General features: G+C 56.1%; 1 pseudogene; it reads right to left on the bottom strand.

Annotated features, from left to right (window-relative positions):
* Window positions 1-342: 342 nt before the first annotated feature.
* Window positions 343-461, bottom strand: LOC147571429 (5S ribosomal RNA; annotated as a pseudogene).
* Between the last annotated feature and the right edge of the window lie 12,310 nt (window positions 462-12,771).

Here is a 12,771-nt window from a genome sequence, read left to right as displayed (position 1 = left end):
TCCCCCCGTCCGGGTGCGGGTTTGGGTGGTGTGTCAGGAAAGGTGCAAAGATGGGCTGTGGCTTCCAGTCGGTGCAGTGGGATTTGGCCCAGGCGGGGAGCGGGGAGCGTGCCCCTTGTGAAGTGCGGTGGGGTGTGCGGGGTGGGCCCCTGGGGGGGTGGGGCGGAGCGGAGCCAGGCCCTGCCAGGCCGTTTTGCTGGCCCGGGTGGGGCTGAGGAAGCAGTGGCTGGGGTGTGTTTGGCCCCAGGAACCATGCTCCCTGGGGAGACAGGGACAAAGGGAGGGAGGGGGGGGGCGGCGGGCGCCAAAGGAGAGGTCAAGGAGGCCAAGGCAAAAGGCAAAAGCCTACAGCACCCGGTGTTCCCAGGCGGTCTCCCATCCAAGTTCTAAGCAGGCCCGACCCTGCTTAGCTTCCGAGAGGAGACGGGGTCGGGCGCGTTCAGGCTGGTATGGCCAAAGACGCCAGGGGCTGCCGCTGTGCGCTTCAAGAGCCTGCTCCACGCGTCCCAAGCCCAGAGGGTTCCGCGCTGCACCCATGCACCTGCTTGACTGCCTGCCTGCCTGCCTGTCTGCCAGCCCCCCACCTGGCCATTCCCTCCCTTCTGCCCCAACTGGCTCAAACGCCAACCGGAGCCCTAACGTCCCCAGACAACATCACCAGACAAAGCCCGCTCACCTAGCTGGGTCTTGTGAATTGCCAGGGGCTCAGGGGTGGAGGGCTCCGAGGGAGGGAAGAGGCCCAGCACCCAGGCAGCCCAGGCCTGTGGCGTACACGGAGTGTGGTGTCTCTGTGTCCCTCCCGCCCCATTTTTGTCCTCGCGTCTACGCACCCCAGCCCCCACCCTCCAACCCAGTCCCCAGCCCCCACGCTCCAGCAGCCATCCCCAGGACCCCGCACCCCGGACCCCCAACTCCGGAAACCGGTCCCGCGTGCACTGTGCACTCCGTGCGGGTGTAGGTGGTGTGTCAGGGAAGGTGCAAAGCTGGGGTGTGTTTTCAGGCCCGTGCAGTGGGATTTGGCCTGGTGCGGGGAGTGGGGAAAGGGGAGCGGGCCCCTTGTGACGTGGGGTGGGGTGTGTAAGGCAGGCCAGGCCGCTGGGCTGAACTGGGAGGGGCTGAGGGAGCCCTGGCTGCGTTGAGTTTGGCCCCAGGAGCGCCTCTCCCTGGTCAGGAAGGGAGAGGGGGTGGGCTGGCGCCAATGAAGAGGTCAAGGAGGTCAAAGGCAAAAGGGAAAAGCCTCCAGTTACACGCATTCCCAGATGGTCTCCCATCCTAGTACTAACCAGGCCCGACCCTGCATAGCTTCCGACCCAAGAGGAGATCCGGCGTGTTCAGGTTCGTTTGTCCCCAAACGCTACCCGCTGCCGCTGTGCGCCGAAAGAGGCTGGTCCTCGCCCCCCAGGCCCAGCGCGTGCCCCCTTCACCGTGCACATGCCTGCCAGCCTGCCTGCCTTCTTGACTGCCTGCCTCCCGCTGCCGTCCTCCGAGGGGAGGGCCCCGGGTCGGTGGCGAGGGCCGCGCAACAGGCCCCTGGCACCCCGGAGTGCCACAAGCCCTTGCGCTCTCTGATCCCGGTACTCTTGCGGGCTGCTCCGGCTTGCTCCCACGCCAACCAGCCCCTCCATCCCACAGGTCACCGCACTGCATGGCACCGCACTTCGCAGCATCTCTGCACACCACCCCTCACCACCCCTCACCACACCACAGCGCACCACACCACACCCCACAGCACCACACCACCCCATGTCACGCTGCTCACTGCGAAATGGGTGGGAGCGAGCAGTGGCATCCGCCAGGCCAGGCCTTAGGGGCCCTCTGGATTCTCAGCGCCTCCTCCCTACCTTGGGCAGCCCCCCACCTGACCATTCCCTCCCATCTGCGCCTATTGGCTCAAACAGAATCCATAGCCCACAGCATCCCCAGACAACATCACCAGCCACAGCCCGCTGCCCTAGCTGGGCCTTGTGAATTCCAGGGGCTCTGGGGATGAGGGCTCCGAGGGATGGGAGAGTTCCAGGACCCAGGCAGCCCAGGCCTGTGGCATAGTCGGAGTGTGGTGTCTCTGTGTCCCTCCCGCCCCTTCTTTGTCCTCGCATCCACGCACCCTAGCCCCCACCCTCCAGCCCCAGGCCCCAGCCCCCACTCTCCAGCCCCCAGCCCCCAGCCCCCAGGCCCTAGCCCCCAGACCCCGGACCTCAGAACCGGGTCCCACCTGCCCTCAGTGCGTGTGTAGGTGGTGTGGCAGGGAAGGGGCAAAGCTGGGGTGTGGCTTCAAGCCCATGCAGTGGGATTTGGCCTTGTGCGGGGAGTGGGGAGCGGGGAGTGGGCCCCTTTGACATGCGGTGTGGGGTGTGCAAGGCAGGCCAGGCCACTGGGCTGAACTGGGAGGGGCTGAGGGAACCCTGGCTGGGTTGAGTTTGGCCCCAGGAGTGCACCTCACTGGTCAGGAAGGGTGGGCGGGTCGGCTGTCGCCAAAGAAAGGGTCAAGGACGTCAAAGGCAAAAGGGAAAAGCCTACAGCACCCGGTATTCCCAGAAGGTCTCCCATCCAAGTACTAACCAGGCCGGACCCTGCATATCTTCTGAGACACGAGGAGGTCCGGCGCGTTCAGGGCAGTATGTCCCTAAAGGCTACCTGCTTCCCTTGGGCGCCTAAAGAGGCTGGTCCTCGCCTCCCAAGCCCAGCATGTGCCCCCCTTCACCCATGAACCTGCCTGCCAGCCTGCCTGCCTGCTGGACTGCCTGCCTCCTGCCGCCGCCGTCCTCCGCGGGCTCCGGGTCGGTGGCGGGGGCCAAGCATCCGGCCCCTGGCACCCCGGAGTGCCAGAAGCCCTGGCGCTCCCTGATGCCGGTACTCTTACAGGATGCTCCGGCTTGGTCCCACGCCCACCACCGCCTCCATCCCACACCTTCCCGCACTGCACATCACAGGATCTCGCAGCACCTCAGCAGACCACACCACCCCACACCACACCGTACCACACCACACCACACCAAAACACAAAACACCACACCACGTCCCGCTGCTCACTGGGAAATGGGTGGGAGGGAGAAGCAGCGCCCGCCCGGCCAGGCCTTAGGGGCCCCCCGGATTGTCAGCGCCTCCTCCCCACCCTCGGGCATCCTCCCACCTGGCCTTTCCCTCACTTCTGCCCCATGTGGCTCAAACGCCAACCGGAGCCCCAGCGTCCCCAGAGAACATCACCAGCCAAAGCCCGCTGTCCTAGCTGGGCCTTGTGAATTGCCAGGGTCTCTGTGGATGAGGGCTCCGAGGGAGGGAAGAGGTCCAGGACCCAGGCAGCCCAGGCCTGTGGCATAGTCGGAGTGTGGTGTCTCTGTGTCCCTCGCGCCCCCTTCTTTGTACTCGCATCTACGCACCCCAGCCCCCACCCTCCAGCCCCCAGTCTCCGGACCCCAGACCCCGGACACCGGAGCCCGGAACTTGGCCCCACCTGCACTCCGTGCACGTGTAGGTGGTGTATCAGGGAAGGTGCAAAGGTGGGGTGTGGCTTCAAGCCGGTGCAGTGGGATTTGGCCTGGTGCAAGGAGTGGGGAGCGGGGAGCGGGCCCCTTGTGACCTGCGGTGAGGTGTGCAAGGCAGGCCAGGCAGCTGGGCTGAACTGGGAGGGGCTGAGAGAGCCCTGCTTTCTGGGTTGAGTGGCCCCAGGAGCGCCTCTCCCTGGTCAGGGACGGGGGGGGGGGTGGGGGGGGTGGGCTGGCGCCAAAGAAGAGGTCAAAGGTAAAAGGCAAAAGCCTACAGCTCCTGGGATTCCAAGAAGGTCTCCCATCCAAGTACTAACCAGGCTCGACCCTGCTTAGCTTCAGAGACAAAACGACATAGGGCATGTTCAGGGTAGTATGTCCCTAAATGGTACCTGCTGGCGGTGGGTGCCTGAAGAGGCTGGTCCTCGCCTCCCAAGCCCAGAGAGTGTCCCGCTTCATCCGTGAACCTGCCTGCCAGCCTGCCTGCCTGCTGGACTGCCTGCCTCCTGCCGCCATCCTCAAAGGGCCCTGGGGCGGTGGCGGAGGCCGCGCAACTGGCCCCTGGCACCCCAGAGTGACGCAAGCCTTGGTTCTCTCTGATCCCGGGACTCTTGCAGGCTGCTCCTGCTGGGTCCTACGCCCAACTCTGCCTCTGTCCCACACCTCACCGCACCGCACGGCACCGCACTGTGCAGCACCGCAGCACACCACCCCGCCCCACCCCACCCCACCTCACACCACACCCCAGCGCACCACACCACACCAAACCACACCAAAGCACAGCACACCACACCACGTCCCGCTGCTCATGCGAAATGGGTGGGAGCGAGCAGCAGCGTCCGCTCGGTCAGGCCTTAGGGGCCTCCCGGATTCTCAGCGCCTGCTCCCCCCCCCTTGGGCAGCCCCCCACTTGGCCTTTCCCTCCCTTCTGCCCCAACTGGCTCAAACGCCAACCGGAGTCCCCAGCGTCCCCAGAGAACATCACCAGCCAAAGCCCGCTGCCCTAGCTGGGCCTTGTGAATTCCAGGGGCTCTGGGGATGAGGGCTCCGAGGGAGGGAAGAGGCCCAGGACCCAGGCAGCCCAGGCCTGTGGCATAGTCGCAGTGTGGTGTCTCTGTGTCCCTCCCGCCCCTTCTTTGTCCTCGCATCCACGCACCCCAGCCCCCACCCTCCAGCCCCAGGCCCCAGCCCCCACCCACCAGCCCCAGGCCCAAGCCCCCACCCTCCATCCATCCCTAGCTCCCAGCCCCCTGCCCCTGCACCCTGGAACCCGGTCCCGCCTGCACTCTGTGTGGGTGTGGGTGTTGTGTAAGGGAAGGTGCAAAGCTGGGGTGTGGCTTCAAGCCCGTGCAGTGGGATTTGGCCTGGTGCGGGGAGGGAGGAGCGGGGAGCGGGTCCCTTGTGACGTTCGGTGGGGTGTGCAAGGTAGGCCAGGCTGCTGGGCTGACCGGTCAGGGGCTGACGGAACCGTGTCTGGGGTGTGTTCGGCCCCAGTAGCGCTGCTCTCGGGCCAGGGTGGGTGGCGGTGTGGGCAGGTGCCAGAGGAGAGGTCAAGGAGTTAAAGGCAAAAGGCAAAAGCCAACAGCAGCCGGTGTTCCCAGTTGGTCTCCCATCCAAATACTCACCAGGCCCGACCCTGCTTACCTTCGGAGATCAGAATAGATCTGGAGCGTTCAGGGTATTATGTCCGTGTACACTACCGGTTGTCGCTGGGCACCTCAAGAGCCTGGTCCTCACCTCCCAAGCCCAGCTCGTGCCCCGCTTCACCCGTGCACCTGCGTGCCCGCCTGCCTGCCTGCTCCCCTGCCTGCCTCCCACCACAGTCCTCCGTGGGGCCCGTATGGGTGGCCGAGGCCGCGCAACAGGCCCCTGGCACCCCGTAGTGGCGCAAGCTGAGGCGCTCTCTGACCCCGGGACTCTGGCAGGCTTCTCCAGGCTCGGTTCCACGCCCACCTCCGCCTCCATCCCACACCTCACCGCACCTCATGGCACGGCGCCTCGCAGCACCGCACCACACCACACCGCACCACACCAAAGCACACCACACCAAAGCACGGTACACCACACCATGTCCAGCTGCTCTCTGGGAAATGGGTGGGAGCGAGCAGCAGCGTCCGCCGGGTCAGGCCTTAGGGGCCCGTCGGATTCTCAGCGCCTCTTCCCCCTCTTACGGCACCCCCCCACCTGGCCTTTCCTTCCTGTCTGACCCACCTGGCACAAATGCAAGCCAGAGCCCCGAGCGTCCCCAGAGAACATCACCAGCCCAAGCCCGCTGCCCTAGCTGGGCCTCGTGAATTGCCAGGGGCTCTAGGGATGAGGGCTCCGAGGGAGGGAAGGGGCCCAGACCCAGGCAGCCCTGGCCTGTGGCATAGTTGGAGTGTGGGGTCTCTCTGTCCCTACCGCCCCTTCTTTGTCCTCGTATCCAGGCACTCCAGCCCACACCCTCCACCGCAGCCCCTAGCCACCACTCTCCAGCCCCAAGCTCCCAACCCCCAGCCTCCAGCCCTGGTCCCCAGCCCCCGGTCCCGGCCGCACTTTCCCTCTGTGCAGGTGTGGGTGGAGTGTTTCTGTGACTGACTGATTTCTCTCAGCTTACCACCTTCCTGTTCCATCCACATTGCTGCCAATGACATGATTTCACTCTTTCTCGTTGCACATAGGGCCGATTAACTCCCAGTGAGCATACGTGAAGGTTGTTTTCAACCCCCACCAACAACTAATTTCTGATGTCAACGAAAACGTGTTGTGCTCCTCAACACCTGGGGCATTGAAGTCTCTTGTTTGTGCAGTGACTATTACTGTGCTCTTTGACCCCGCCACAGACTGCCTCAGCATCCTGCTCTCGGAGACTCTCAGGGATATTGCATGCCCAGTCGTTTCGCCAGCAGGTGAACGTCAAAGAAGCGACTCAAAAAAACTAAACAGAATCAGAACCCAGTCCTACACACTTGGGCATCAGCTCGTATTGGGACTCTGCCCTCCAGATCAACAATGTTTTTACCTACGGACAGGAAAAGCTGCAAAGATGGCAAGTGCTCCCACCCCCCTACAGTGTGCGTTGACAGATGTAGGGTTTCTTTTGGTACACTCAGGCTCCTAGGTGTAGCTAAAATATGTTCCATTTCTCTATAACCCACAGATTTTCCATAGTCATAGGACACCAAGCTTCCCTGGGGAATCGTGCTCCCACTCTCCTCCCATGCTACCTGAAAGCAATCATTTGCTGATTTACAAAAGGATCCATTGACCTCCTGTCACTTATCGCTTGGGGCTCAAAAGGCCGCAGTTGGCATGGTGAGAATTATGACGGGGGAGCATGAGCCAGGCTGAGGGTAAAGTGCAAGTTAGAACCCCCCTTGCCACCCCATGGTGGATCTGAGGGATATCCCCTGGGCACCACTGCTACTCGAGAGCAAAGGAAAGGGGCTTAAGCCCTTGCCGTGCTAATGTGGGAAACTAAGGCACAGGAAAAATTAAATTCCCTTAATGCCTATAGGCCATTGACAACTCCTTGAAACCAGCACAATGACCTCCCTCTAAGAGCTCAGCTGCCTAGATGATGGCTCTTTGCTGGGGGCAAAAGAGAACTGTAGCTTAACATTACCGCAACCTCCAGGACCCTGTGAGTCCACTTCCTTTGTCTCAGTTTCGCCAAGATATATGCGGGCAATCATCCTCCAAGCTTATGGCCCCTGATCTACATTTAAAGGATCTCATGCCTCATGTTTTATTAAGGGGTCGTAAATAGTGTTTCCCTAGTAACAGTTAGCCCCTGAAGGTGCTGGAAACCTTGCTTCCAAAATTCCTTAGAGACTTATTCCATCCCTGACCTCCTGCCAACCTGAGGGAATATAATGATGAGTTAGTTGTAGGACCCCAGCACAGCTCTTCCAGGCATTAAGAAAACCACCTTTTTGCACCAAAGACGTCTTCCAGAATTCTGTGTTGGTCATCAGCTGTGGACCAGTCCACCATCATCCCCAAACATCATCATTTTGGCGTCCGAATGTGGGGCTTCGAATCTTCTCACCTTGACTCTGCGCTTCAGTGTCAATTTGGTGAGTATGTTTTCTCTTTCATTTACTCTCATTTCAGGGGATTTTTGAGAAGTAGGGTCTTATGGGAACACTTTTCTGGGGATTGCTCTGGCTGCAATCCTCTAGCCTGTGGCGACTCTACGGGGAGGAGAAAGCCTGCCTTTTGGTTGGAAGTTAGGACCTTGGCCAGAATGGTAGTGAGATGCAGAAACTTGATGCCCTCTCTTTATTCCTTTCCGTGTCTAAAGTTGTCTGTCTTGGGCAGTGGACAGCCACCTAAGTGACTACCATGTCTGCCAATCTTAAGACTCCCGTGTGTGAGGATTCCTCCTCATTGGTCTAACGTGACCCCCTCCATATCTCTGGGCTAGCCTCTTCTGCATGCCAGATCTCCACTGAGAGCTGACCGAAACCAGTACCTGACCGAATTCAACCCCAACAGGGCGCCATTTCCTAGCGAGGTTCGCTGTGAAGACTATGCGGGTTGGAATGTCACTTATATCACGATGGCTTTCTCTCTTTTCTGTTTTCCTTCAATGTCCTCTACTAACTACTACTTAAAATTGGGTCATTTCCCCTTGTCAAACTCTTCCAGTATTTTCCATGGGTTGAAACTGGCAGTTTCTTCTCTGCCTTCTCAGCAAGGGAGACGCAGGTCTGTAAGTCAGGCACCCATCTGTTGTCTAGAATGCAATGGGGAAGTCGGTGGGGGTGGGGAGGCTAGGGGCATCCCTCCTTCAGGAGCCCTTCGCCACCTGGTTGGCAGTCATAGTGATTTTGTTCAAGGGATGCCTCGGGTCACTTTGACACCTCGGGAACCCCTCACATATCCTGTGTGGGGGATGCTACTGGGGAGTCGGGATGGATTCTAGGGGTAATGGACCTTCTCTCTCTCTCTCTCTCTCCTTTTCTCTCTAGGTGGAACGTGGGAGTTCCTCTTTGGTCCGCAAAGATTCTCCCTTAGGATGCCATTTGAACCCACTGGAAACAGTTGGGTTTGCAAAATGTGGAAAGGACTGATCCTGTAACACTGCATGGCCGTACTAAACAGGGCAAATGGATGGCCGTGAGCCTAGGTTCGGCCCTTCAGGGCTACCCGGGCCCAGGGGCCTCGTGCAGGATGCGTTTGGTCCGTAACCAGGCCGGTGAGCTCCCCGCGGATACGTTGGATGACAAATGTCTAAACAGGCCTCCTCCTGAGAAAACTCAGTCACTGAAGGAAACGCAGGCCGTCCCTGAAAAGGGGACGCTGACTCTTCCTCTCTGTTCCTCTGCCTGATAGACGTGATGGCCTCTCCCTCATTCCTTTCGTGGGTTAAGGGCTATAACTGGAGCCAACTGTGCTCAGTCTACCTCAGGATGGAGACTTTAAGGAAAATTCCCAAGCAGCTGCCGAAAGTCCACTTGTTTCGGGGAAATTCCCTGTCTTCTCTGGCCTGACCTGAACTGCCTAATTCCACTTTGGTGGGACAAAAGATATGGTGTCTGCTCCTCTGTCCCAGCTGACAAGATTTTGTCCTTCTTGGAAGGAAATTCCGGGAAATTTTCCTTCTCTGCCTTCTGCTGGCACCTCCTTCTCACCTCTTCTGCCTTCCCCTCCCCCTCCACCTGTTTCTGCACCACCTTGGGTGGGGCCTATAGAACTGGTTCCCTTACCACCCTCAGCGCCTCAGGCACCATCGGCCCCTCTTCCCACCCTAAATGTCAAGGAACAAAGAGCACCCCCTTGGACCACCCACTTCAGATTCCCGGGGCCCACTGGCATCTCAGGTAAAAACTGATAATGGTGGAACAAATGGATGTAAGTCTTTCAAGCGGGTGTAGGTGAAACAATTCCGTGTTTAAACTAAATTCAGTTTGCTTGTTTAATAAAGATAGACGTGTCTTTAGAGTTATCAGCATTCAGTGTGAAACTTGTATTCTACCTAGGTTTATTAAAGGTCAAAAAAGCTCATTTGATCTCAGTTGCAGTTTGTTAGCATAACGAGGACTTGAAATAATGGTTAACTTCGACTGTCTCCAAGCGTTCTTGGGTAATTGTGAAGATAGCTTTCAAAGCCTTTGGAAACCTGAGACTTGAAAGATATGCTTTCAAGTTTGCACCGCGAGTGAGATGACATTCATGGGACCTCTAGGACTTTTCCAAACAGAATGCAGGGCAAAGCTTTGGCTTCTGAGCATAGATGTGTGGTTTTAACTTCTTAATGCAGACAAACTAAGGCTATTTGGGCCTATCGGAAACCCTGCCTGGTGCTTCACTGGTTCATTAATTTGCCATCTAACGAATTCTAGTGTGAACAGTTCGCAACTGGTTACTAAGTTTTCATTGGAGACTAAGGTTCTAAACGTTAAAATTCTGCTAAGTGTACTTAAGATGGATGGAAATAAGGAAAGCAGCTCTGTATGTTGGAAAATAGGAGGTATGTAAGAAAGATACAAAGAACGGAAATATATATTTCGTGGAGGGTAAAGGAAAGTAACTTTGTGCTGTCTTCGATGGGTTGTTTGGAGAGAAATGACTTGGGACAAAATCTGAAGGAAAGGAAAGTTGTAATAGTTTCACGAAGGGAAATCATTGGAAAGGAATTTTATGGGTGGTAAGGATGAACTAAGGTTGCCATGGATGGAGTTTACATCTACACTGGTATAAGATAATAATCCTGCTTTCCTCTCTTTTGGAAAGACCATGTTTTCTTGGATTGTTGATCTGGTCTTGATAAGATATGTACACAACATTTTGTTCTTTTGTTGGCTTTTTCCTTTGTCTTTTGTCTGCCAGGAAAACCAAAGCTTTAGGTATGGTCTTTGTCAAGACTTCGATGACTTAAAGTGAAAACTTCTCAATGGTAAAGGAGCTAGGTTTTGCTAACAACTATATAATTTTCCATACTTGCCTTTGGACTCTCTTCTTGCCATCTGGGTTAAATAAGTAATTTAAAGTTTAACATTTGTAATGATCTGGAATCCTATTTACAGTGTGCTCCATCACTTCCTAAAGCGTGAACAAACTTTCCCAAGATTTCCATTGTCAATGAAGTCTTTTGGCCAAGTAGGCCTTTTTATGTGGCATGTATGCTAAGTTACTTGGAGAAGCATTGTCAAGCAATGGCAAACCTTAGATACTGTTGCTTGGGTTAATGCTATAACTGCTCAAAGGTATATGCAGTTCCTAAAGTTTGAATTTGTTCTGCTCTAAGGTCCTCCCTTGATATTCTTTGTATCAAAGTGTTATGTGCCACAGAAATAACCCAATTCGCTTGTCAATCGTGTCAAGCTGAAGTCTCATCAGATCTTTAACAATGTCCATTTCTGGGATTTTATCACTTGGAATTGTTCTGATTCTCTCACAGAACATATTTCATCTTCTAGGAGATTCACAAAAAGGACTTTTAGGACAAATGCAGGTATTTGAGATCTTTCAGGTTCCTACTAAAAAAGGTAAGAAGTCAAATACTTGTCAATTAGCTACCGGTTACAAAATATTCAAATTTAATGTTTTGAATGTTTGTTTATTTTGGACAGAGAGAGAGAGAGAGAGGAGAGAATGAGTCTGGAAGGGGCAGAGAGAGAGAAAGGGAGAGAGAATGTGAAGCAGGCGCTAGGCTCTGAGCTTTCAGCACAGAACGTGACATGGGGCTGGAACTCAGGAACCCTGAGATGGTGACCTGAGCCAAAGTTGGAAGCTTAACTCACTGAGCCACCCAGGCACCCCAGGAAATTCTATGTTATCTGCCATCTCCTTCTCGACTTTGTTCCCCACATCACTATGGAGACGAGGGTGACGTTGGGGCACCAGGAAACTGAGTAGATAAGTTTCTGGAGATTAGGCTGTGGATACATTGCCTTTTCCTTGTAATTTACTAAGATATTGAGTGGGGTAGGATTAGGAAGGTTCAGCCCCCAAAGGGGGGGGGGGGGCAAAACCTCCTTAGCCAAAGAACAACGTGCCTGCTGCAAGGAGAAAGGACATTAAAGTAGGAATATATTCAGATTGAGGGGAACCAGGCTCGCTTCTTCTTGGCCCCAAAGAGCCCACGGTCAAAATAAAAGTAGGAGGCCAAACTATGACTTCTATGTGAATTCAGGAGCCATGGTACACCATGAAGCGGCCTTCCCGAATTCAGGACTGCCTTCCCCAGTGTATGGGCTGAGGACAATCCCCCACCCCAGACTTGCCCACAGCCGGGCCCCCGTCACTGTAGCCAAGAAATCAGGCATTCTGGCTGAATGCCAATCACCCTGGCAAACCCCACTCTTGCCAGTCAGGAAGCCGAGAGGAGGGTACTGACGAGTTCAAGTCTTGCACTCAGTGGTCCCTAACCCGTACACACTCCTCAGCCTGATCCCTGTCTCTGCCAGCTGGTTTACCTGCCTAGACTGAAGGGATGCCTTCTTCTGCCTCTGTTTGGCCCCCTGAGCCAACCCTTGTTTATCTTCAAGTGGACCGAACCAGACACAGGGCATCAGATGCAACTGACTTAGATGCGCCTCCCACAGGGGATTAAAACTAGCCTGCCCTCTTTGGGGAGGTAGTGGCCAGGAACCTCATCAGCTTCCCATGGGAGGCCACATGCTGCACCCTTCTTCAGTGTGTGGAGGACCTCCTCTTTGCCAACAATACCCAAGAGGATTGTTCAGAGGACACAGGGGCCCTCCTCCAACTCCTGTCAGACTCAGGATATCACGGAAAACTCAGGTTCTCATGGAAAAAGAGCACTAGGGCAGGAAAAAAAAAAGAAGAAGAAGAAGAAGAAGGTGGTAATCACTTCCCTACCCTAGCCCCAAACTAAGAGGGGGCTATGAGAGTTCCTGGGGGTGCAGGATTCTACCAAATCTGGATTCCCAGATTCTCAGCAATAGCAAGACCCCTCTATAATCTCGTGGTAGGGCCAGATCGAGAATTCCCTGGCTGGACAGAGGCCAAAGCTGCCTTCCCAGACATAAATGCTGCCTGGGGGCAGGCATCAGCCCTTGGCCTGCCGAATATAGAAAAGCCTTTTAAAGTGACTTTCAGAAAAGGTGGTACAACCACTTTCTTCTTTGCCCCCTGCCCCTTGCGCCTGCATTTTCCTACATCAACAGCTACAGCCAATGGTGTGGATGCCTCTCGGCCCACAGGCACACCATGTGATGGATGACTGAGAGCTTGATTCATTCTGTGAAGTCGTATCTCATTACCTGCTTGGGTCAGATAGATGTATGTTTCAGAAGCCCCAAGGAGGAGGCTGAGACTGTGCCCTAAGGTGACTCTT

The sequence above is a fragment of the Puma concolor genome, unplaced genomic scaffold (genome assembly GCF_028749965.1).
Source record: "Puma concolor isolate L17-30 unplaced genomic scaffold, mPumCon1.1.hap2 unalloc_scaffold_28, whole genome shotgun sequence".
In the NCBI taxonomy this organism is placed as follows: Eukaryota; Metazoa; Chordata; class Mammalia; order Carnivora; family Felidae; genus Puma; species Puma concolor.
The sequence above is the reverse complement of the archived record's forward strand: the minus strand, read 5'-3'. Positions and strand labels throughout refer to the sequence as shown.